Source organism: Lactuca sativa, chromosome 4, assembly GCF_002870075.4.
Source record: "Lactuca sativa cultivar Salinas chromosome 4, Lsat_Salinas_v11, whole genome shotgun sequence".
NCBI lineage: Eukaryota > Viridiplantae > Streptophyta > Magnoliopsida > Asterales > Asteraceae > Lactuca > Lactuca sativa.
This window is the reverse complement of record NC_056626.2, coordinates 250,723,428-250,750,944: the sequence shown is the minus strand read 5'-3', so window position 1 is coordinate 250,750,944 and position 27,517 is coordinate 250,723,428.

The following is a 27,517-nucleotide window of genomic DNA, read 5'->3' as shown; positions in this document are numbered from 1 at the left end:
CATTATATGTCAGGCTAGGCCCATTTGGGGAACTCACTAAGATTTGTGCTTACGTTTTCTTATTTATGGTTTTGGGTACTTCCGGTTTGAAATGGAAGGGCCTGGCATGACTGCACAACATCCCCCACATTTTATTCCACATGGATGATTTTTACTCTGATGTTTAAATAATTTTCTCATCTTGAATGGTGTTGAGAACAAATTGTTATATGTATTATTGTTTTAAAAATGAAAATTTTACCTTGGATTTTCGGGACGTTACAAATTGGTATCAAAGCATAGGTTTGAGGGATTCGGAAATACTCTCGGGTGTGACAAAACTCAAACTGAGGAATTGGTAATCTTTAGAAAGAAAACAAATTTCTCAAAAAAGTTTTATAAAGAAAAAGGGAGTGTGATGTGTGCAATCATCCGAGCTCAAGTAAGTGATTCTCATAATATCCATACATGTTGATATGTTAGATGATATAAATGATTGCGTGCAAGGATAAGGCTAAGGATACTTTCAGGAATTGCATGATAGATTTTCCTGATATGTGAAGCCTTGTAGCCTAGGAGGAATTGGATGATATACTAGATGTGGAATCTATATTGTTAGAAGTAATTGCTAAGTGTATGCTTTAAAAATTGTATACGGGTAGGATCATATAGCCATAGAATGACGGATTTGACCTTATTTCCTAGTGCTTGTCTTGTTGTGGTCCAAGGGTAGAGTCATTTATTTAATAATCTATTTTCTCCTGTATTGTGTATAATTTTCATACATAAGGAAACTATAGTGAGAGTAGAAGTTCCTAGCATGGTAGTAGTAAGTAAGCTTGGGATGTCCTTTATTTGCTTTGTGGCATGGAGTGTTACTGCACGAATGGTACTTGCTTTCTTCTTTGTGGGACCCTTAGTAATGTGAGTTAACTATTAAGTGAATATGCTAAGTCACATGCTATAAATCTTAATTAATCTTAGAGTGATGGATTTGACTCTATTATGAAACTCTCGTTTGAGTCTAATCGTTGTAGGATTGATTTATTTACTTGAAGGATTATCTAAGCAGTGCTAGCTATATGTGATTTTATTCATGAAGTAGTTATCTGACATTAGTGGGAGTTCTGCAGCAGTTGATGACAGGGTAAGGTTGGGAACCAAAGAAAGCCTATGTAGTGTTTTAGTGTGTATGGATGTGTTTTTTAGCGAGTACTTGGAGTATGAGTTTGAGAGGATGACTTGGAGGATTTAGAATAATTCTTGAGGATAGTATGGATAGGTGTGGAAGGTAGTACTGGGCCCGTACTACTGAGAGCGTGTGATCGATACTCGAATCGAGAAGGGTCACAAAGAATCTAGGAAGCCTATAGGATGAGGATTCTTTGGATATGTTTGGATCATTTGTATGCTTACTTTTCAGAATAGTGATGATCACACGTGGAGGAGGTTCATGTTTGGGTTTTGGATTAGGATCAGGTGCATGTGCTGAGCCGATTGATGAGCAGATGTGGGAATTCATCTCGTCGGAGATCTCTCAAGGTATTTTGGAGAAGACTCCTACGATCTTCGGTTTGATTGTAACATTCCTTTTAAAATTAAGTAATTAAATAGTAAACTCGGAACCCCAAAATGTAAATTTATATTTTATAATAGCCCTAAAATCCATAATATTTAGCGGGGCATTGGTATCGGGGAGCCAAATGATATAATTTGGATTTTCGGGGGTTAAAGTGTAATTCTGGGATTTATTTTGTAAAGATTTTCAGAAGTCTGGGGGTGTTTGGTAATTATTGGACTTAAATTGAAAGGATTTTGGAATGTTGAGGGTTAAATGGTAACTATTGGGACTTGAATTGTAATGAATTATTAAAGATGGGGGTTATTTGATGTGAATTATGAAAGGTGTTACAAAAAAGGATCTAGATCTAAATCTACATAATTAACACACACTAACACTCTCAATGTTACATCTCTCAAGCACACCTCTATAAGTGGTATGAACCCACCTTATATAGAGGTGTTTACATGTCTATATATATATATATATATATATATATATATATATATATATATATATATCTGTCATGTCACAAGAATAATGTACCACGTGCAAGTGGGTCTACAAAAGTCAAACCATTTACAAAGTCATACATGGATAACTTTGTACCCAACATTCTCCCCTCGAAGTTAGGAATAGATGACCCGCTTCAAATCTTCCAAAATTAGGTAACTACGTGAATCGAGCCGCAAGCGTGACACATGTAGAGATGAACATCGAATCTTTAATTCTTCCATGATTCTTCAATTTGGGTTCTAGAATGTAAGACCATACGAACCGAGCATCAAAGGATAATTAGGAGTTCTTCAATCTCCAAATAATCACCATAAAGTTGAGCATAAAAGCACATCCCAAAAATCTTCAATAAGTCCAAACCCATCATGAATCGAAATCACTTCCGAAATTCCAATCGAATCATTTCATACACTTCAAATACTCGAGATCACTTCGGTCTTCAAGTCCTCATAATATGAAAAATTCAACTTTCGAATTTCCATATAAATCTCACCCCCTTTTTATAAACGAAAAATGATTATAAAACCAAAAAGGGAATGAGAAAATGCTCAATTCGGAATTTTTATATCCAAAACTCCCCCTTAACACATGGCATAAAAAAAATCATCCAAGATTCCTACAACGAACTCCATCACTTGCAACTCAACTAACTTGTAACCGTTCTCACAACAACAAACAACGATCCACTAAGAAAACTCCATGAGGAACTGCCGACAAATAATCGTGACTTTTCCAATAAGTTAAAATCCTACATATTCCCGAGCCAACCCGCCGATCACTGAGCCACCAATGATAACACCAAACACTCAAACACCCAACTATGCCAAACGGGTAAAAAACCAACACACAGGTCTCCACTATACAACCGTCGGTTCCATCTCAAATAAGTGAAATCCATGATCTGTACAATACACTATGACACCATCTAACCATTGGAATGAGAAGATCACGGTTCCTAGCTGTTTTTGCCATCACCCAACCATAGACATGAAGACTCTTGACCATCACCTAGTAAGACTATACGCACACGTCCATCATCCCACCAATCTATAGGAACCTAGTTAACATCCCACTCAACACCTATGAAAAACCATAGGAGCCATATCATTCTATAACATGGAGCTCTTTTATAGTCTAGGATGTTACCGATGCATCACTAGACAAAAACTTGGCCGCACGTAACCGTAAATTAAGATAGATAATTGAACACTTGATCCAAATTGAAAACACAAAATTTTACACTCTTCATACACCACTATCGGAAATATTTGTTGAACTAAAAACATTTCACACTCACCAGGAGAAAACACGATGCTCCTCAGGCCAGTTGTGTTCCTTCTTTAACATGACCTCACCCAAGGGTGAACTAGTGGATTAAACGAAATGAAAAACCTCAATTGTTAATAGAAACACCCATCTAACAACCAAACAAGATCCCACACCTTAAATGGTGTTGAAAAGATCCCACCAATGTGAAAATAGACCAATAAAACTTCCAAATTCAGAGAAGAATTCCAAAATTATCCAGAAATGTTGCCAACACTCTAGTTGAATAAAGTCAAAAACCAACCCAGCCGACATGACATGACAATACTAGACTCTACGTAGGCCATGGACACACTTGAAAATCTAAACATCATCGCTAATACAATTGAACTTCTAATAACCAATGACAAATGCAACTCCACCCTACTAGGAACAACATTTCCATAGCCAAGTAGTCGAGAGTACACGTACATAGAGACCAAAATATATGTCTTACAAAACTAGACAAAGGGTTGACACATCAGTTACACCTTCAACTAGTACTGCTCGGAGACCCTTGAAAATCTCCCAAATCCTTATGAGGAATGAAATGACCAATGAATCAGAAATGGATCCAAAACTAAAAACAATGATTCCACACATACTAAAAACAACCCACGGGAAAATACTCTATCTGAACTTTAAGGTTGATTGAAAGATCAACAATCGCTCATCTCAACCAAAGATAACTAGCCTATATCGTGATTTAACCGTGTTCTCTATATCCGATCCACAACTTGAGCGGCTCAATGCTCCTCTATCAAGATCTCTGGTGCTTTTGGAAAGAACTACTGGCGATAACAAGTCCGTTACCCATTAGCTTTCTACAGCGAGGAAAACGCATGTGTCCTTGAAGACAAAAACCTAACAGCAACTTGCTTTGGAGCCACAATCTGACCAATCCTTAAATTCTTTATGACCATGGAGGAGTTCGATGGATCCTTGGGAAACTCAATGAGAAACATCCTAACCACACAAACTTTGATGGTAGCCCACTTTCCTTCTCTTGTGCAACAATAAACCCGAACCAAAATCTAGCACACATGAACAACATGTTTCTTTAACCTAATATGTTAAAACCATACAATCAAATCCATCGAGGATCGTCCAAGCAGATTACTCAGTTCCCCCACTTAGGTTTCGAACCGTCATCGACTGACGCCTACAACATCAAAGCCTCAGACCAACTCAACCAGATACATACCAGCCTTGACTTTCATAATGCACAACACAACACAACATGATCGTTCAAATAATAATTAGCCAATCATAAGGAACTCTGAATCTCAGATGGAGACCTCAGAAATTTCCCTAGCATCATCGCCTCAGTCTTAGCAGAATCGATCATAATACCATTGGACTGATGAAGCACCTTATGAACTGAACTTTGTGCAACCAAATCTTACATTAGAAGAATTAATCCACATCCTTATTCTCCTTTGAAGCTTCAAGAATCTCTTATAGATGCTCAAAGAATATCTCTGACAAAGTCAATATTTCAATAGAACTCTCCTTTCCAAATCAGGAACATCTCGATCTTCCTCGGATACACCCGATCTTCTCAAAAATGTGTCACATATCCGAAAAACTCTAAATATCAATAGAACTCTCATTTTCAACCATTCTAATCACATATACTTGTACCCGAACAAGTACATACCACTAATCTTCCTATATACTCCTTTTAGGATCTCTCTTACGCAAGTTCCCCCACTAGAACGTTCTAACATTTTACTAAGGCGTGAATAATTCTCACCCCACATTGCTATCAGGTGTGGATGAAACTTGCACCAAGGTCAACTATTTATCTTACGAACACAATCACATGCAACAAAAATTAAACAATCTTTAGACTAAAAGATCTTGCAATACAACGGTTGGACTCAAACAAGAGTTGTGCAATAAAGCCAAATCAAGCATTCTAAAACTATGTTATCTTTGTGGCATGCAACTTAATGTATTTGCTTAATAGCTAGTTAACATTAATATAGGTTTCACATAGCACAAAGCAAGCAACATTCGAGAAGCAAAACCAACATGCAATAAGGCATCATAAAGATCATGTAATTCTAACACGTATTCTCGAAGATCCTTAGTGTAACATTCGTAATTTGGTATGTTTACCTTTTAGACCCTTAATGCAAAATATTTATCGTTTGGTCCCTAGCTAGTACGTGGGGCGTACTCTATGAGTACACTTAGTGTACTAGCTCGATTCTGCATGCGGGAATCACCCACGTACGATGGAAGTACGTGGTGTAGGGGAAAACCCACCTTTTTAGGGTTTGCATCCTGTTTACGCAACTTTTACCACCTTTGGAAATTCTATTGATCAGCCTCCATCACTCTCTACCCTGAAAATAAAACCCTAAGTGCTTTTGGCGATTTTTGAGCTTGAAAGTGAGATTTGGTGGTGTTTTTATTGAAGAAGAAGAAGAACTCTTGGTGGTTGCTTGGGAGTAGCATGGGTTTGAAGATCTGAATTCATCATCATCTTTACAAACTACTTGTAATATAAAGTTCCCTACTTGATAATTCATTATGCAAGATCTAGTTTAGGGCGTTGCTCATGCATTTTTGGGTCTTTTGAGCTAAAGTTGAGCTTTTTATCTACTCCAGAAGCCATTAATGTTAGATCTTAGCTCTATTGCGGTCCTTTGTTCATAAAAATGTAATCTTTATGAGAGATTTTGGCTCATGAAAGTGTTAAGATTCTTATTAAGCTTCCTTTTTAGTGTTGGATCCCATTAAGTTATGCATGGGTGTAAAGTTTCCAACTTTACGTATTAAGTCACCATTTAGGATCAGATTTGGGAGTTTGGCTTATTGACTTAATCGATTAAGTGCTTAATGGATTGGGTTGGTAATCTGGGGAGTAAGTGGGGTGTACCTAGCTGGTACGTTGTGCGTACTGGCCCCAAAAGGAATACGCTAAGTGTATGAGTTGAATATGCCTTACGTACCCAGCATATTGAGCTTTAGTTTCACTTCCTTGGGTGGTTGTATTTTGGGCATTTATTCTGGCCTTGTTGGGACATTGGACTTCATACTTTGGGTCATGGATACACTATGGACTTTCTTGGGATTAGGTCCACGGTGATTTTTGGGACCAATTTGGAAATTCGCGCTTGTGATGCCATTTAAGGAATTTAAGCCTTTTAAGTAGATGGGTTGGGCCTTGGTTTTGGGCCATGTAAGGAAAAGGGTAAAATAGTCTTTTACCCTGGATATTAGAAAAGTAGCTTAGATTCTTAAAATGGGTCAAGATCTATTTATTAATTGGATATTATTTGATGATGTTAGCATGGGGATTTTTCAGACCAGCAGACCGAGATTTAGTTGAGAGATTCAGCAGCTAGAGGTGAGTTTCCTCAATGTGTTTATCGGGTCAAACGCACCAATTTCGGCCCATGGTTTATTATGATTAGGATGATAGTTGTCTGTTTGACTCCTGAATGTTTGATATTGATATGTATATTGGGCAGGGCGCGATGACTATCCTGTATGCTATTTATCTTTATGAATATTCCATATGTTTATGTGATCATAGGTTTATATGCTTATATGTATACCGAGTGTGGCCCGATGCCAGGAAAGTCCTGATGACTGACAGATCTGCTCTGGGCGGGGCCCATTATATGTCTGATATGTATGGTATGTGGTATTTTAGGGAACTCACTAAGCTTTGTGCTTACAGTTTTCAGTTTATGTTTCAGGTACTTCGTGTTTGAAGGGGAAGAGTTCAGGATGATTATAGTGCACACACCACATCGTTCCGCATTTATATATTAGTTTGATGTACTTGGACATTATTGATACACTTTGATTCACTATTGTTTTTATGATGTTTTTTTGGATAATGATTTTATTAATTTAAAACTAAAAAAATTTTGTCTTAATTTTAGGGACGATACAAGTTGGTATCAGAGCCTTATTTTGAGGGATTCAGACTTACTCTCGGGTGTGTCTGAACTCAAACTAAGGGTTTGTTAGAATTCTCAAAAAGAAATGTCTTATAAAAAGGGTTTTCTATTAAAAGAAAATGGGTGTAGTGCATGAAATCGTCCGATCTCAAGTAAGTTTTCCCAAAATACCCATACATGTTTTATGATATGCTTTCATTTGTGAATTTGTGAATTGCATGCTAGTTAGGGCTAAGCATATGCTCAGGTTTTGCATGATAAAATGCTAGGAGAGATGCCTTTATGTGCCTACTATATGAGCTTTTGGACTTGCATACTAGTACTGATCAGTCAGTGATAGGATGGTGTGTTTAGGTTATTCTTGTCCTAGTTACTCGATGCTTGAATGATACCTGCTTTTTGCTTTTCGAAGTTCCCATTAGCTTTAACTAACTAGTAAGCGAATATACTAAGTTACATATTGTTAAGACTAAATAATTTTAGAAGGTTAGGTTTTAACTCTATGCGCAGCTCTTGTTTGAGTCCAACCATTGTAGTGTGAGACCTTTCATTCGAAGAATTATCTGGTATCAACGATATGTAATTGTATTCATGAGCTAGTTAGAGGATGTTAAAGGAAGTTACTTCTAAAGCTGAGGGCGGGGAGTAGTGTAGTGGTTTCCCTAGGAAAACATAGGAAGAGATTTAGTGTTGGGAGTCGTGTCTTGTTGAGGATTGTATGTGTGGATAAGGAGTGACATGGAGGATTCAAAGTGATCCTTGAGAAAAGTATGGATAGATGTGGAAGGTAGTATGGGCCCGTAGTACTGGAAGCATAGGATCCGTACTCGAGCCAAGGAGAGTTGCGATGAAACCAAGAATCTTGTAGAGTGTGAGACTCCTTGATACACACACACACACACAAATATATATATATATATATATATATATATATATATATATATATATATATATATATATATATATCAGCATGTTCTGATGGTTTGTATGGTCTATTTTCAATATGGTGACTTGTCAAGGTAGACTGGTTAGTGGTTCTGGTGTTGGTGAGGGTTTAGGCTCGTGTTCTGGAGCCAGGCGTTTAGATGATCAGACATGGGAGTTCATTTCATCTGAGATTACTCGCAACTTACTTGAGCAGACTCTTGTGATCTTTGGTACAGTCAAGGAGGTAATTATGGAGATTTTGGATGAGTGTTTGAGCACTTTTTGGTCTGAGATGGTGGCATTGATGGGAACTCACACGTTGACCTTCCGGGAGTTTCGAGCATATTGGGCTCCAGAGTACTTCGGGGAGATGGACCCAATCACGAGTAGATGATGGTTAGTGGTCATCGCTAAATCCTTCAACACAAGTAATTGCCCCGACGAGGAAAAGATCATACTTGCTTCCTATCTTCTTAAAGACAGAGCTCAAGATTAGTGGGAGGAGGTTAGGCATTTCGTGGGTGATGAGGCGGTTGATTTGATGACATGGGATGAATTTATGAGTAGATTTTGAGTTAAGTTTGCAACGGTGATTGAGGTGCAACAGTTGGCGAGTGAGTTCTAGGACCTTCGCCAGAATACTAAGACGGTGGCTGAGATCACTACTATGTTCTGTGAGGGGGCGTTGTTGGTTCCGTTGTATGTGACGGATGAGGAGATGAAGAAGACGAGATACCATGAGATACTGAGGAGTGATATTCATAAGTTTGTGAGTCGATCCAGTTGCAAGACATTGGAGGATATGATTGCGAAAGACAGAGATAGGGAGATTAATATAGAGATGGATAGGAAGAGGAATCCGTATCAGGCTTAGGTTTCAGGGGGTTCGGGAAAGAGGCCCAATGTATTTGATTCGAGATCGATAGGATGATAAGGCCAGAGCTGTTGTGGCAAGTGCGGCAAGACGCACGATGGGGCGTGCAGGGATTACACTGCTATTGCCGCCACGACTACCCCAGTATCTGATCTGATTTGTTTCCATTGCAATCAAAGGGCTGCAAGAAGGCCAATTTTCCGAGTTTTTCAGCAGCAGGACCGTTGGTAGCACTCGCTCCAATGACTCTTCGGATTACTGATGGCCGCCATCGCAAGGCGGATGCGCCTGTGGTGAGGAGTAAGGCCTTTCAGCTGACAGTCGAGGAGCCTCGTGCAGCACCTGATGTGGTGATGGGTATGTATCTTCTCCTTATCTCTTTATTTATATTGAATTTCTTGCATATATTTGTGTGTTTTATTTAAGGATCATTCCTCGTGAATGCTATCTCTACATTGATATTGTTTGATTCGGGAGCTACCTAATCTTTTGTATTGCTTGCGCTGAGCAACAACTTTATTGGAGATCCATGGTAGCTAGATTTCCCCATAGATGTTGATATTGTTAATGATCAATATTTCTGGGTATCGAGGGTTCATCAGGGTTGTGTTCTTAGGGTATTCATCAACCAGTATCTGATTGATTTGGTTCCCATTCCTTTGCACGGGAACAAGGTTATTGTAGAGATGGACTGGTTGAGCCCCAATGGGGCGGTGATTGATTGTGAGAATTAGTTGGTACATATTCGGACCCCAAGTAGGGGGAGTTAATGTTTCAGGTAGAGAGAGCTCAGCGTAGGCCGACTCTATGTTCAGTAGCTAGGTTCATACACTATCTTCATCAGGGTTGTTCTGGATATTTCGCCTATGTTATGGGTATCTAGGATAAGGGTAAGGCGACTGTGGATGATGTGTCGGTTGTACGGGAGTACCCGAATGTGTTTCTGGAAGATTTTCCCGAAGTCCCTACGGAGAGACAGGTGAATTTAGGATTGACTTGGTTCCAGGTGCGGCTACGATAGCCAAAGCACTGTATCAGTTTGCTCCTCTAGAGACGCAGGAGTTTTCTACACAGCTGCAAGAGCTGGTAAACAAGGGGTTCATTCGACTAAGTAGTTCACCATGGGGAGCACCGATCCTGTTTGTGAAGAAGAAGGATGGGTCTCATCGGATGTCTATTGACTACCGGGAGCTGAATAAAGGTAATGGTGAAAAACTGTTATCCACTACCAAGTATTGATGATTTCTTAACCAGCTTCAGGGTGAATCTTGGTTTTCCAAGATTGATCTGTGTTCGGGTTATCATCAGATGAGGGTCAAAGAGGAGAATGTGCAGAAGATGTCACTTCAGACTCGTTATGGTCATTACGAGTTCGTGTTGATGCCCTTCGGGTTCACCAATGCTCCAGTCACGTTTCATGGACCTCATGAACTGCATATGCAGGCCGATGTTGGACCAGTCTATGATGATGTTCATTGATAATATCCAGTTCTATTCCAAGACCCATAAGCAGAATGAGGAGCACTTAAGGGAGGTTTTGGAGGCTCTAAGGAGGGAGAGACTTTATGCAAAGTTCTCGAAGTGTGTGTGTTCTGGTTGCACGAGGTGCAGTTTTTAGGGTACTTTGTCAACCAGAATGGTATTCTGGTTGATCAGGCCAAGGTCGAGGCCATGATGTGGTGGGAGGTTTCGAGGTCTCCATCTGAGATTCGGATTTTCCCTGGGTTGGAAGGTTATTATCATAGGTTCATTCAGGATTTCTCCAAGATAGCGGTTCCTCTGACTTGATTAGCAAAGAAGACAGCCACTTTTCACCGGGGGCCTGAACAACAGGCAACTTTTGAGACCCTGAGATAGAGATTGTTTGGGGTGCCGATTTTGACCCTGCCAGAGGGTGTCGAGGATTTCATGGTTTATTATGATGCATTGATCACGGTTCTAGATTTAGTTCTAATGTAGAGGGGTCGCGTGATCGCTTACGCTTCGAGGCGGTTGAAGCCTCATGAGGCGAATTATCCGACGTGTGATTTAGAGCTGGGGTCTATGGTTTTAGCCCTCAATATTTGGCGACATTACCTATATGGGGTCCGCTGTACTATTTACACGAATCACAGGAGCATGAGGTATTTGATCGATCAGCCGAATCTGAACATGAGGCAGCGCTGGTGCTTGGATGTGGTGAAGGATTATGATTGTGAGATCCTTTACCATCGGGGGAAGGTCAATGTGGTGGCCGATGCTCTTAACCGCAAGGCAGTCACGGCTCTGATCAGGGATATTTGTTTGAGGATGACCGTGATTACTCCACTTTTGGAGCAGATTCGAGAGGCTCGGGTTGAGGCTATTAAGGAGCATCTCCGGAAGAGTGAGCGCATAGTGGGTCTTCTGGATTCCTTTGATTATGATAGATGTGGGTTATTGACTATCCATCGAAGAGTATGGGTTCCGTATTAGGGTGGTGTGCGTCAGGTTTTGATAAAGGAGGCGTACAAATCAAGATTCTCCATTTATCCTGGGGTGACGAAGATGTATAGAAATATTTGTCTTGATTATTGGTGACCATGTATGAAGCAGGATGTAGCTTGGTACATGGAGAGGTGCTTGACTTGTAGGAAAGTCAAGGCCGAGCATCAGTGGCCTCACTACAAGATGTAGCCGTTAAACATCCCCATTTGGAAATAGGAGGACATTACCATGTATTTCATTACAAAGTTGCCTTGGACAGTGCGCGGAGTAGATTCAATTTGGGTCATCTTGGATCAATTAACAAAGAGCGCACATTTTATTCCGATTCAGGAGAGTATCTATGTGGAGAAGCTGGTTGAGATAAAAATCAGGGAGATCGTGGCACGACATGGGGTACAAGTTTCTGTGGTTTTAGACAAGGATGTCGGGTTTACTTCCAGATTTTGGAAGTGGTTCCACGACGATTTGGGTACTCTCCTACATTTCAGCACGACTTTCCACCAGCAAACTGATGGGCAGAGTGAGTAGACTATTCAGACCTTGGAAGATTATGCTTCGAGCGTCTGTATTGGATTTCAGTAGGATTTGGGATACATAACTGTCGTTAGCGAAATTTTCATATAACAACAGTTATCACGCCAGCATTGATTGACCTCATTATGAGATGTTATATGGGAGGAAATGCAGGGCCCTAGTTTCTTAGGGTGAGGTCGGTCAACTAGTCATGGGAAGTACTGAAGTGGTACTCAAGACTACCAAATTGACTCAGTAGGTTCGAAGTAGACTCCAGACAACTCAAAGTCAGCAGAAGAGCTTTGCCAACAAGCGTCGATCAGATCTAGAGTTCTAGGTGTGGATCTATATGCCCAAGAATCATTATGGAGTGATATTGCTAATAATATATATGATCCTATAGGGTGACACCTTTATCAAGTTGGCTCATTTTGTATATTTATTATTAATATGATTATTAATAAATAATATTGATTCTTGTATTTTAATTAGGGAATAATTATTGTTTTGTGAAATTCTTAATTATAAGAAAGTATTACTAGTTATTATTTCATATGGTATGAATTAATAAGTCATGCACAACATTTTACATTAGTTAGATTCTTTTGTCTTTTACCTGAAGACAAACTTTATATTTTTATAAACTTAGAGTTTATAAAAAACAAAGAATCTTACTTTTTAAAAGGCATAATGATGGTGTAGGAGGTTGCTTTTCCAACCTTCCACCTTTTGTCTTCTTCTTCCTTTCTTTCTCTCTAAAACTGTGGGTTTTCTACTCCCCTCCCTCTCTTTCTTTTGAAGTTAGTTTGGTGGTTTAGAAGACCTCTTGAGTTGTTTCCTTTAGTGCTTAATTGAGTTAAGCACTTAAAGGCTTTAGACACTCAAGAATACAAGAAGGAACTAGCATTCCAAGTGCCTTACTCTTGATGGATACTTGTATAGAAGATCATACACTTTGATCTTTTGTGATCTTCATCAACACCCCAAAACCAAGTGGGTTCAAAGGCTTCAAAGATTATCTCTAAAGCATCTTATGGTTGCTTTTATTTTATTCTAACCTCTATAAATGGATCCATTATGGTTCGCTTTTGGCATGAACTAAAAATAAACTTGTTATTTTAAAGTCTTCCGTTACCGGTTTTTGTGAAAAACAAACTTTTATTTTGTATCAAAATCCAACAGTGGTATCCGAGCGATCTTTTATATGTTAGAATGATTTTTTATTTTTGATAATCTTTTGTTTTTAGAAAACAATCATGGGTTTCTTTTTGTTAAGAAAAATCCATATTTGTCCTCTTTGGCAACTTCTTGGTTAAAATTTTTTATTTTTATATATAACCATTTTTCATGCATTTTGGTTATATAAAAGTTGTCTTAGAAAAAACAAAGAGTTGTTTGTTATAATGTTTGATATGTTTTTGTGTATAAACAAGCCATTTGTACATTTGTGTTTGGTTGATATTTATTTATTCATAAGATGTAATAGATAAATATGTTTTTTTTCATTTGTTTATTTGATGTAATAAATTAGTTAGACTAGTTGTGTTTACTTTAAACGTAACAAGATGAAGATATTACCACCTTGAAGACCTTTTGAAGTGTCCATTAAGTCCTTTAGGAAAGACTTAATAATTCTTGTGATGGCTCACAAAAATTACTACTAGACATTGCTTGGTTTATACACATTATAATGCATGCTTGTGATGTTTATTTTATATTAAATGTATGTTATGTTTTATGTATGAAAATGGTTTTTACATCTCAAATAACACTTTTTCATAAGATAATATCACTTAGAGTTTGAGTAAAAAATATTTAAAAGATAATATAGATGTATATAAATGGATATTTATAAAAACGTTTTAACGGTTACCGGTTTACCGGTTAAAACTCAATTTTTTGTTAAAAATAATTTTATTGTAAAACTTATAAATACCCAATTTTAAAATATTTGAAATGGTTTAAAAGTTGTTTAAACGTTATATAAACTTCATGTCTTTATAATAAATAAAGTGTTTTTATTAAAAAGACTAAAACTGGTTTATAGCGTTATAACGGCAAATAATAAAACTAGCGATTATTTTTTACGTCGAAACTTAATATATGATATTGGTGTTTTAAACATAATGCAACATGTTGATATTATGTTTTATGAATGCTAAACGAGATTTAAAATATAAGTATCATCACCCAGGTTTTGGTTTATCAATATATGAGTTTTATCATAAGATGCATAAAATTGAATTTATAAAATAAAATAAGTTTATTCTACAAATTCATGAAGTCATAAGTTTTTTATTGTTAAAAGGAGATTTAAAATAGTGATTACATAACTCATCCAAAACTCCAAGTCTTAAGTATAAAATAAATTTTTTATTAAGACTATTACCAGTTCTTAAAACTGATCTACGATTAAACTTTAAATACCCGATTTTAGTTTATAATTGGTCACGGTTAATGGCAAATAAAATGAAGTTTTATTTGCCACCAAAAGAACTTGATCACAAGTGATATGAATTTTACAAAAGGGTACATGAATTGTTGGATTCATGCAATATTCGTGAGACCATGTTTTTATAAACTATAATTATAAAACATATATAAACCCTTATTCACAAAACTTCAAATCTATGCAATCCATTTAAAATTCACTTGGGATTTTTTTTACAATTCATATGGATTTTAGGTTCACATTATTCATTTGAGTTGTCAAAAATTGTCAATGTGTTTTTGTATTTGCTTATGGGATAAAGGTCACCTAACCATTTGTGAAACAGAACTCACATGTTTTTTAAATGGATGATTTGATCAATTTCTTATGTGATAAAGGTCGCCTAATCATAAGAGTTTTGAGGCATAGATGGGATAAACGTGCCAAACTAAACAAAAGTTGTTTAGGACCCCATAATCTACGATTTACATATTGTATGCAATTGGTAATCGCTACCTACCGAGTTTCATTAAGTTAATGGGATAAAGGTCACCTAACCATTTACTTGTTTCGTTACTTGGATCCTAGACTTTAAAAAATTAGTATTTTAAGAAAAAATATAACGTATTAATTTTTAAAAACTAAATATTGAAAATACTAAATGAAACTTCGTTAAATTTTGTTGATAACTGTTAATAATTTTACGCCCTACAAAACCTCTCTTTTGTTGAGTTTCAAGAGATAGTAACATTTGATGGTTATAATTTCTATAACTGGTATGATATCTTGAGGTTCTACCTTTAAGATAAATAGAAATTATATATACTGAAAGATCCCATACCTGAGTAACCTCTACGACTAGTTAGTCTGATCATGATACTTTGATAGAAGTATTATTGTGATGATGTTGATGTGTCTCACATCTTACTGGAGTGATTAACCATGACTTGCTGAAAGTCTTGGGTAATTATGGAACATATTAGATGTCTCATCAAGTAAAGCAGATATTCAATCAGAACACTAGAAATAGCTTCAAGTTTGTTCAAGCATTGAATAAAAGGAAGTCTAAGAGATTGTGCACTCATATAGACTTATAGTCCAGTTAAGGGAAATACATCATAAACTCAGAAATCAAGAAAGGACCAAATGATAAGTGTTATTTCTATTGTGGAATAAACTAATTAAACACTAAAATAGGAATTGCTCCTCTAATCTCATTGAACTAAAGAAGTCTGACTTGGACAAGACTTCAGATATCTATATGATAGAGTTATTTATTTTTCCATCATTCACTTGATTATGTAATACTTCATGTGACACTAATAATTGATATTATGTGTTGATGATTTGAAGAAATAATCAACTGATTACAAACGGATGCTATTTTATGTTGAAGATATAACAACATAGTATTTTATTTAAACAATAAATGTATTTTACCTATCCTTATAGGGACATATAACAGTGGTAATTTATGAACAAATCTAGATTTACTTATCGTTTAATGGATGTTCAAATTCATCTTCTGAAACGATATACTTTGTGTTAAAGAATATTTTCTCATAATGTTATTTATGAAGTAAATCTATAATCTTTCATAAAATTAATAGTTCTTATCATAACACATATATAATCAAATGATATTTGATTGGAACTTATCTATGTTATAATCATCATGACAATATAAATAAGATATACATATACCAACTTCAAAATGACGGAATTTTTGAAGGCAAATGAGCTTGATTCATTTGATATATGTGAATCATATTTATATTGGAAGATAATTCACAAGTGTCTTTATCTATTAGTAGTTAAAGAACAAAAGGCTTGGAAAAGAATTATACATAAGTGATGTATGTGTAACAACCCGAAATTGTCCATCGCTGAAAACCCGTTCTACCCATAAAAAATGTGTCGTTTATCAATTCGTTCTGATTTCGTTTTGGGTTAAATTATTTAAAATTATGTTTATTATAATCTAATGAGTGTTCAAACCCGTTAGGAACTCATGATATTAGCCCAAAATGTTTATTTCAAAAATTTTAGAAACGTCCCCGCCGGGTTACGGAAACTTAATCGGGTGCGACCAAAAGCCCCGTTTAATGTCGGTATTGGGTAGAATTCCACCATGTCCAAGTTTTGAGACCTATTTAAACGTGTTCAAACTTTCATTTGAAGCTTTTGCTTCCTCTCTCTACTCTCTCTCTCTCTCTAACCTCTCTCCTCAAACCAAGTTTAAGGGTTCAAAATCATCAAATTTAAGCTCCAAACATCTTATGGGATTTTCCTAGGGTAACATATAACGCGTAATTGAACTAGTAATGAAGGATAACTAAACTGTTTTACATAAGAAAATATGGGATTTTCTTGGATAAAAAACCTTTTCAAAAAACTAAAGGAAACTGGTACATTTTTCATAAAACAAACATCTTATGAACTCACCAGCTTTATGCTGATTTTCAAACTGCTTGTATTCTCAGGTCCGCATTAGACAGGTACCCGGTGATCTCTTTTGGTGAAGACGGTGTGTGTAGAAGACTTGTCTCATTTTGTTCCGATCTATATTATGTATCACACTTGTACAATTTACTTTTGAAACAAATGTAAACTTTCAAATATATGTAATGTAATGGTTGTTTACTTTTATTACTATGTGCATTGGATTTGATACTCAACGTGGAGTCAACCCCGGAAATGTTTCCGCCTTTGGTTTTCGGGGTGTGAAAGTATGTAATATTTTTGATTCCATGAATAGATTTGTTGATAGATACGTAATCAATTTCACTGACAACTATTATTCGTCGTTGATGAAACCTTTTGGATTGATCAAATTTTTCAAAGTGAAGATTGAAATACGACTTAATGAGATCATCATTAACCTTTCATTGTGATAAAGAAAATGACCTTTGTAAACCAAGTCTTCTTGTAACATCTTAAGAGTTGTGGAATTGATTCACACCTCATTCTGACAAAGACACTCACTTGTCATTGTTATGTTTCTTGTTGCACAAGATCACCTGGTCACTTGAATCTATCTTTTTATATTCGAGGTAGCCTTCGTATTCTCTAGTGGGATTGGGTCACCTGGCCACTAGCTGAATGTCGATAGTACAAGTTTTTGAAGAGGATAAAAATACACCTTGCAGTCTATTATATGATGTTTTAAAAGAACTATTTACTTTATAAATTTTTGGAATTATGATAACTACAACTAATATATATTGAACATATATATTTTCCAACCAAACAAGTGGATTAGATGCTTATATTAGGCTAAGGATGAAATGATTTATCCTTATCTAAAAGGAATAGAGTTATAGAGATTATGTTACACAAGAAGCCCATCCACTCTGGTATCTACTAATTGCATTTATGTAGAATATCCTGAATGGTTGTTTAGGATGAATTTTATACTAATACCACTAATTGTGATCCCATAAGACAAGTGATTAGAAAGTTCTTTTTCTAAGTGGGAGCTATACGGAACCTTAAGAGCTTAAGAACCATAAACTAAATTCATCATAGTTTGGAAGTCGCAAATTTCAATTGTTGTTGAATCTGCTCAATGGTTGACCAGAAACTAATAATACACATATAGATGCATTCATGTATGATCATCAAGTATGGGCTTGATTAATCTTCCTTGATATAGTTTGACTATAAAGAGTAAGTGAGTTTTCAAGGGAGAGAACATACATGATTGAAAATCTTCGAAGATTTAATCTAACATCTCAAAGTAAGAATCTTCTTTCTTATAGGATAATTACATAGTGTGATTCCATTAAAAATCAAGATGACTCTTGTGTTTTTCCACAAAGCTAGTGGGAGCACAGTAACATTCCTAATGTTATATGTAGTCAATATATTAATTCATGGAATAAGGATCTATATAGATAGATCATGCCAACGTAAAGGATTAAGTAAAATTGCATTAACTGTTAAAGATCTTAAAGGAGCTTAAGATAAAGGACTCTGAGAGAGTTATCTTGTCAAATACCATATGACATGATTTTGAGCAAAATCCTAGTGTAAATTTTTTCGAACTAGATAATATGATTGTATTCTATATGTTGATGCAATGGGATTAATCATATATGTCATGATTATGTATAAAGGCCAAATAAGTCGTATGCTTAGAGCATGACGAATGATACCAGTATAATCCGAGAACAAGTCATTCTGTGACTTATAGGAATATTCCAAAGTACTTGCGAGAAGTAGAGAATTATTTCTATTATACGGAGTATTTGAAAGAAAGCTATGTTTAAAGTTGTTACACATGTGCTAAATTTTCAAATAGATTGAGATGACTCTCAGTCACAATCCGGTATGTCCTCATTATGAATGAAGAGATAGTTACATGGATAGTGCTTCCATGTAGACTTTAATTATAGTTACACATCAGAGTTATAGTACCACATGGTTTGGAGAACCACGCACAAAGATGCTTAATGTATAGTTCATTATGACTATAAGTAATCCCATTACGCAAGTATTGGTATCTAAGTCATATTCAAGCATCTAATTCATTCTCAATAGTTTTCTTTATACATGAGTTATATATAAAACTGAAAATGATTGTATTCACAAAGTTTAGACAAATCAAGTTTCTCAAATCTACTTAACAAAGCCGCTTCATTTGCTAAAGCATGAAAGTCAAGCTGGTGCTATAGAGCATTGTTGATACAAGTATATGTATTTGATTGAAATTTAGTATTTGGATATTGGAACAATAAAGCAACATATATTGTAATGAATGATATATTGGATATAATTCTTTCGTTGAATAATTGTTGTGTTCTATATTAGCATGTTTAAATCCTTGAATAACTAGGTTATTCTAAATGTCCATAGTCGCTCATAGTTGTGGGAGAATCTATGAGGTAAGACTAATATGAGTGGATTGGTGGATTCTCACAGAGATGAGAATGGCAAAGAGCTGCTACCAACTTAATAGGTACTTGATTAGGAGAATGAGTATTGGACTTGACCCGCGTCAAAACCATTTTATGAAGCGTATTCAAGAGTGATGTTTTGATCAAGGTTTTATCTTTTTAATTTTAGACCTGAGATACATATTTGGGACTTGAAGTGTAGGGATTATTATGCTTAGACATGGTTTAACATTGTTTCGTAAAAAGCAGTCATAAGGGCCATCGTTGGGTATGACATGAACTACATTAATAGGTGTATGTAGTCAATATGATCTTTGTATTCTTAGACATAAGATACAAATTTAGGAATTAAGGTGTAGGATTTGTTGTGCTTTGACATGGTTTACCGTTGTTTCGTAAAAGGCAGTCATAAGGGCTATCGTTGGGTATGACATGAACTACATTGATGGGCGTATGTAGTCAAGATGGGATTTGTCCCTCTTATTCGTTGAGATCATGACATCTAAGGCCTTAGTTAAAGTTGAACAATAAATGAGATTAATTGTGATCCATATCTCATGTTCAACATGATGAGTGAGACAAACGAATAACATATACCACACCTTTAGAAACAATTTCAGCTTAGATCTCCTGGAATTGGTTGTTGATGAGATGGCACCCTTCATATGTTGTTAGGGGCAGTAGCCCGTTGCTAGACGTCAAGTACTGTCTATGTCAGTCTATAATGAATCTTGTGCAAGTGGGAGATTAATTGGTCTATATGCCCAAGAATCATTACGAAGTGATATTTCTAATAATATATGATCCTATAGGGTCACACCTTTATCAAGTTGGCATATTTTGTATATTTATTGTTAATATGATTGTTAATAAATAATATCGATTTTTGTATTTTAGTTAGGGAATAATTATTGTTTAGTGAAAATAATACTTATAAGAGAGTATTAGTAGTTATTATTTTATATTTTATGAATTAATAAGTCATGCACAACACTTTGGACTAGTTGGATTCTTTTGTCTTTTACCTAAAGACAAAGTTTATATTTTATAAACTTGGAGTTTATAAAAAATAAAGAATCTTACTTTTTAAAAGGCATAATGATTGTGTAGGAGGTTTCTTTTTCAACCTTCCACCTTTTGTCTCCCATGCTTCTAAAGGCTACCATTACTTTAGATTATTTTAATTATTACGCTTTACTTTTCATGGGCTATATAAGAGATGCATGAGGCTTGCGTTTTTGCAAGAGTGAATCTCTTCTTCTTCCCTTCTTTCTCTCTAATACTGTGGGTTTTCTACTCCTCTCCCCTCTCCCTCTCTCTCTCTCTCTCTCTCTCTCTTGAAGTTAGTTTGGTGGTTTAGAAGACCTCTAGAGTTGTTCCCTTTAGTGCTTAATTGATTTAAGCACTTAAAGGCTTTAGACACTCAAGAATACAAGAAGGAACTTGATGTGAATATAAGCATTGATTTGGCATGCAGAATTAAAGAACACACAAAGAACACGGTGATTTGGGTGTTTAAGAGTTGAATTCGATTATGAAAGGTGTTACAAAAAGGAATCTAGTTCTAAATCTACATAATTAACACACACTAACACTCTTAATGTTACATCTCTCAAGCACACCTCTACAAGTGGTATGAACCCACCTTATATAGAGGTGTTTACATCTCTCTCTCTCTATCTCTCATGTCACAAGGATACTTTACCACATGTAAGTGGGCCTATAAAAGTTAAACCATTTATAAAGTCATACATGGATAAATTTGTACCCAACATTCTCCCCCTCAAAGTTAGGAATGGATGACCCACTTCAAAACTTCCAAAATCGAGCAACTTCATGAACCAACCCTCAAGCGTGACACATGTAGAGATGAACTTCAAATCTTCAATTCTTCAATGACTTTTCAATCCGGGTTCTAGAATGTGAGACCATACAAACCGAGCATCAAAGGATAATTTGGAGTATCCAAATCTCCAAAAAATTACCCAAATTTTGAGCATCTACGCACATCCTAAAAATCTTCAATAAACCAAAACCCATCATGAACCGAAATCACTTCCGAATCTCCAATCTAATGATTTCATAAATTTCAAATACTCGAGGTCACTTCGGTTTTCAAGTTCAAATAATATTCAAAATTCAACTTTCGAATTTCCATAACTAAATCTCTCCCCTTTTTATAATCGGAAAATGATTATAAAACCAAAAAGGGAATGAGAAAACGCTCAATTCAGAATTTTTTATATCCAAAACTCCCTCTTAACACATGGCATAAACATTTTGCTTCAATCCGGAAAATCTAAAAACTTTTCAATTTTCAGCTTCGCTCACGGGACCGCATTTGACAAAATTTCACAAATTTGGGTAGAAATTGTCAATTTCAAAATTCTGCAGTGAACCGGTGTGCCCAAAACAACCAAAAATGTGAAACACTCCCCAGTTTGCAAAACTAGGTAGAAAGCGTAAATTCGCATTAACTGTAGGGGCCTGTTTAAAAAATTATCCCATTTATTATAACTTTTAGCCCACTTTGGGTAAATTCTACCATTTTGCACAAACTTCAGGGATTCGAACTGAAACATCTCCATTCTTCATTATTTTTGTCACAGTTTCAAAATTGGATCAATGTTGCCATATCTTAAAAACTTTAGGGACCAATTTCGAAACTTCTACACAATTCTTCAAAATGTCGAAATTCTACCCCAATGTCGAATATGGGTATAAATTGTAAGTTTCAAATATGGGTGTGAACTGTCAAATCTTTGAAAGTTTAAGGACCAACTTCAAAACTATGCCTTTTCTTATTAAATTCATTACCAGTCGACCATCGACTCAAAATCTTCGACCTTCGCGATCAAACAAAAATCTTCGACTATCGACTTTCACTCCAATACTCGGTCACACCTCATTTCAAACCTTCTACCACCGAACATCAATTCTCGACTCCACTCAACCCGTCGAGTGTTGAGTGTCGAGGGTAACCCAAATCTTCCAAGTCAAGTACTCTCGACCTTCAAAATCAGGTACTCAAGTAATAGCTAAACCCATCCGATCTCAAAACCTTCATTGTTCAGTCAATACGCATCAACATTTATTCCAACTTTGAAGCCTTCGAAATCAACACACCAAAATCCAAACCTTTATTCTTTAGCACCAAAATATCCCAGTCGAATCCAAATTTCATTCTCATTAAACCCATCTATCGACCTTCGATCAATAATCCATCCCAATCAATAATCATCGACATCAAATTTTTCGACCCTTGATATTGATTGCCCAATAACAAATCCAGACTCCAAACATCTTTTGAAATCAAGAATCAAAGTTTGTCATATGTTCGCTATGAATTGTCAACCATCAAGCTTTTGTTTTAGTAACGAACCATCGACTCCAATAGAATTCTTCATCAAGAATACATTTCCATCCAACTTCAAAATTAAATCCAAATTAGACTTGATTTCGACGTCCAAAGCCTAAAATCAACATATATCTATTGATTTCTTCATACAATTCACCAATTCATCTCTTGAATTCCAACTTTGACTTTTTCACAGTTTGAGTTTTCGAAGTCAAACACCAAATTGATGAATGAAACACCAAATTTTGGATCAAAAACTTGATAAACCATCTATTCTTCACATGTTCTTCACGAAAATTTCAAAGTTCTAGACAAATTTTATCCAAATCAAAGATCCCATTTTTTATTTCAATTTTGACACAAAAAACATTCTTTTTACACAGAAATTCGATTTTGACACCGTGTTTTTTTTTGTCAATTTTGACACTGTGTTTTCCAATTTGTTACAATTCTGACTACTTGACCGGTTAACCAGGTTACATGCTGACGGGGCATGATGATGTGTCAGTTTTGATGACGTGGCATGCTGACATTATATGCTGACGTGTCAAAATTGATTTTTTTTCCACAAAAAACACTAAGTTTTCACTTTTTTCGATTTTGACACTAAGTTTAATTTTTTATTTCAATTTTGACACTATCTTTTTTTTTGTTCCAATCGAACATCATTTATCAAATTTTGTTCAACTTTGTCTATTTTCCATTTGAAACCGTATAAATATATTTTCTTAATTATATTTTAAACTGTATAAACATATTTTTTTCGTTTAAAAACCACATTTTTATTTAAATACAAGGTGCTTTTTTTTCTTACATTCGTAGCATTAGTTATATAATGAGAAAAAAACTAACCATAAGCTTCTAATAAGATGTAAAAATTTGATGGGTTGCAAACTTGATATCCGAGTTTTGATCGACTATACGACTCCAAACCTCCAAACACATTTTAAAGTTGCGTATTTAATATAAAATACAATTTTTATATAACTAATACATATTTATACATAAAAATATTGTTTGAGTGTAAAAAAAATGTATTCATACAAACCTATGGTTTTTAAATGAAAAAAAAACATATTTATACGGTTTAAATGTATTAAAAAAATATTTATACGGTTTTAAATAGAAAATTGTCAACATTGAACAAAATTGGAAAAAATAATGTTCGATTTGGAATAAAAAAACATAGTGTCAAAGTTGAAAGAAAAAATTAAACTTAGTGTCAAAATTGAAAAAAAAAATGAAAACTTAGTGTTTTTTGTGAGAAAAAAATTCAATTTTGACAAGTCAGCATATCATGTCAGCATGCCACGTCAGCATGCAACCTAGTTAACCGATCAAGTGGTCAGAATTGTAACAAATTGGAAAACACAGTGTCAAAATTGACACAAAAAAAAACATGGTGTCAAAATCGAATTTCTGTGTAAAAAGAGTGTTTTTTGTGCCATTTACCCTTTTGTGATTGAACACATTACATAAAATCGATTCACGAGTTCAATTTCACAATAAAAACAAACTGATTTTTAGGAATGATGTGAAGAAAACGAAGAGGCAAGAACAGATTAAAGAAAACGCGATTCAAGAACATCGTCAACGTACAAGTCATTAAGCGTATGATAAAGATGAGTTACAACGTATTTGTATCAAATGAGTTTAACAAATCACTGGGCTTGAACAACTATGATATCAAATCAAATAAGAAAAATGTATGGGCTCAAGAATTGTGAACAATAACGAATTCTTGATTTGGGCTCAAGCATTCGAATAAGAATAGTGATCTGATCAAAACTTTGGGGTAAATCAAAAGTAATTGAATCACAATGAATTTTGACTTAAAACTAACGAATAATCGCAATTTGAGAATCCAATCGAACAACCGAATATGAGATTGGATCGGGCTTGATCAATGGAAAAATTATTTGATCATAACAAGTGGGTTTTTCAAAAAAAATTGATCCAATGAGTCAAAATGATCAAAAATTCAAGAACGCAACGCATGAATCAACGAGATTTTAGATAGATCATAAAGAGACTCACCATAAATGTTCCAATTGTGTTGAATATAGCCAAACCAAGAATCGTTTCTTCAAAAAAACTTCTTTGATCTTCAAAGATCCGCTCTGATACCAATTGATGTGAATTATGAGCATTGATTTGGCATGCGGAATTAAAGAACACAAAAAGAACACATTGATTTGGGTGTTTAAGAGATGCATTCGATTATGAAAGGTATTACAAAAAGGGATCTAGATCTAAATCTACATTATTAACACACACTAACACTCTCAATGTTACATCTCTCAATCACACCTCTACAAGAGGTATGAACCCACCTTATATAGAGGTGTTTACATGTCTCTCTCTCTATATCTCTCATGTCACAAGGCTAATTTACCAAGTGCCTTACTCTTGATGGTGGATACTTGTAGAGAAGATCATACACTTTGATCTTTTGTTATCTTCATCAACACCCCAAAACCAAGTGGGTTCAAAGGCTTCAAAGGTTATCTCTAAAACATCCTATTGTTGGTTTTATTTCATTCTAACCTCTATAAATGGATCCATGATGGTTCGGTTTTGTTATGAACTAAAAATAAACTTATTATTTTTAAAGTTTTTGTTGCTGGTTTTTGTGAAAAACAAAATTTTATTTCGTATCAACCCCCAACACCAGGTTGGGGGTATGGTTCTCCTGAAGGTTTCACCTTGGAAAGGTGTCATCCGATTCAGGAAGAAGGGCAAGTTGGTCCCTAGGTACATCGATCCTTTCAAGGTTTTGGCTCGGGTGGGCCAGGTTGCTTATCGTTTGGATCTTCCTGAGGAGCTTAGTCAAATCCATAGCACGTTTCACGTCTCTCAGTTGCATAGATGTTTAGTGGATGATTCTGTTGTGGTTTCATTATAGGATATTTAAGTGGATGATCACCTAAATTATATCGAGAGACCGGTGGCGATTCCTAATATGGAAGACGAAAACCTTGAGGAACAAGGTTGTTGAGTTGGTGAAAGTTTAGTAGTGGCATCGCAAGGGTTCAGAATGTACGTGGGAGTCGGAGGATGATATGAGGGAGCATTACCCAGAGTTATTTTTGGGCAGTGGACTTCGATGACGAAGTCTGATTCAAGTGGGGGAGAATTGTAACATTCGTAATTTGGTATGTTTCCCTTTTAGCCCCTCAATGCAAAATCTTCATCATTTGGTCCCTAGCTAGCTTGTGGGGAGTACTCTATGAGTATGCTTAACATACGAGCTCTTTTCTGGATGAGGGAATCACCCACGTACACAAGGCATATGTGGAGTATGCATGGCATACATGGTGTAGGGGCAAAACCTAATTTTTAGGGTTTGCACCCTATTTAAGCAACTTATACCACCTAATCAACCTCCTTCACTCTACCCTGAAAACAAAACCCTAAGTGCTTTTGGTGAGATTTAAGCTTTAATGTGAGATTTGGTGGTGTTTTTAGTGAAGAAGAAGAAAAAAAACTCAAGGTGGTTGCCTGTGAGTAGCTTGGGCTTGTAGATCCAAATTCATCATCATCTTTTCAAGCTATTTTAGTTATAAAGGTCCCTATTTGATGATTTAGTACGCTAGATCTAGTTTAGGGCCTGGTTTATGCATTTTTGGGTCTTTTGAGCTAAAGTTGAGCTTTAGATCTACTCCAGAAGCCATTGGTGTTAGATCTTAGCTCCATTGAGATCCTTTGTTCATAAAAATGCAATCTTTATGAGAGATTTTGGCTCATGCAAGTGTTAAGATTCTTATTAAGCTTCTTTTATAGTGTTGGGTCCCATTAAGTTATGCATGGATGTAAAGTTTCCAACTTTACGTATTAAGTCGCCATTTAGGATCAGATATGGGAGTTCGACTTATTGACTTAATTGATTAAGTGCTTAATAGGCTTGGTTAGTAATAAGGGGAGTACGCGGGGCGTACCCAGCTGCTATGATGCACGTACTGGCCCTGGAAGGAGTACGCTAAGCATATGAGTTGAATTTGCCCTACGTACTCAACAGATTGACCTTCGGTTTGACTTCCTTGGGTTTAGGTCGTATTTTGGGCTTTTAAGATTTGGGACTTTTGGGCCATTAGACTTCGGACTTTGGGCGATATATAGATTATAGACTTTCTTGGGATTATGTCCATGATGATTTTTGGGGCCAATTTGGAAGTTGGGCCTTGTTAGGCCTTGTGATGCCATTTAAGGAATTTGGGCCTTTTGAGTAGATGGGTTGGGCGTTGGTTTTGGGCCAAGTAAGGAAAATCGTAAATTTGTCTTTTACCATGTATATTGGACAAGTAGTTTAGATTCTTGATATGGGTTGAGATCCTATTATTAATTGGATATTATTTGATGATGTTAGTGTGGGGAATTTCCGGACCAGCAAACTGAGATTTAGTTGAGAGATTCAGCAGCTAGAGGTGAGTTTGCTCATTGTGTTTAGTAGGTTGAACGAACCAATGTTGGCCTATTGTTTATTATGATTAGGATGCTAGTTATCTGCATGACTCTTGCATGTATGATATTGATATGTATACTGGGAGGGGTCCGATAACTATCTTGTATGATATTTGTCTTTGTGATTATTATATGTGTCTATATGTTTATACGTATACCAGGTGGGGCCTGATGCCAGGTGAGTCCCGATGCCAGGTGGGACCCAATGATGGGTGGAGCCCATTATATGTTTGATATGTATGGTATGTGGTATTTTGGGGAACTCACTGAGCTTTGTGTTTACAGTTTTTGTTTTATGTTTTAGG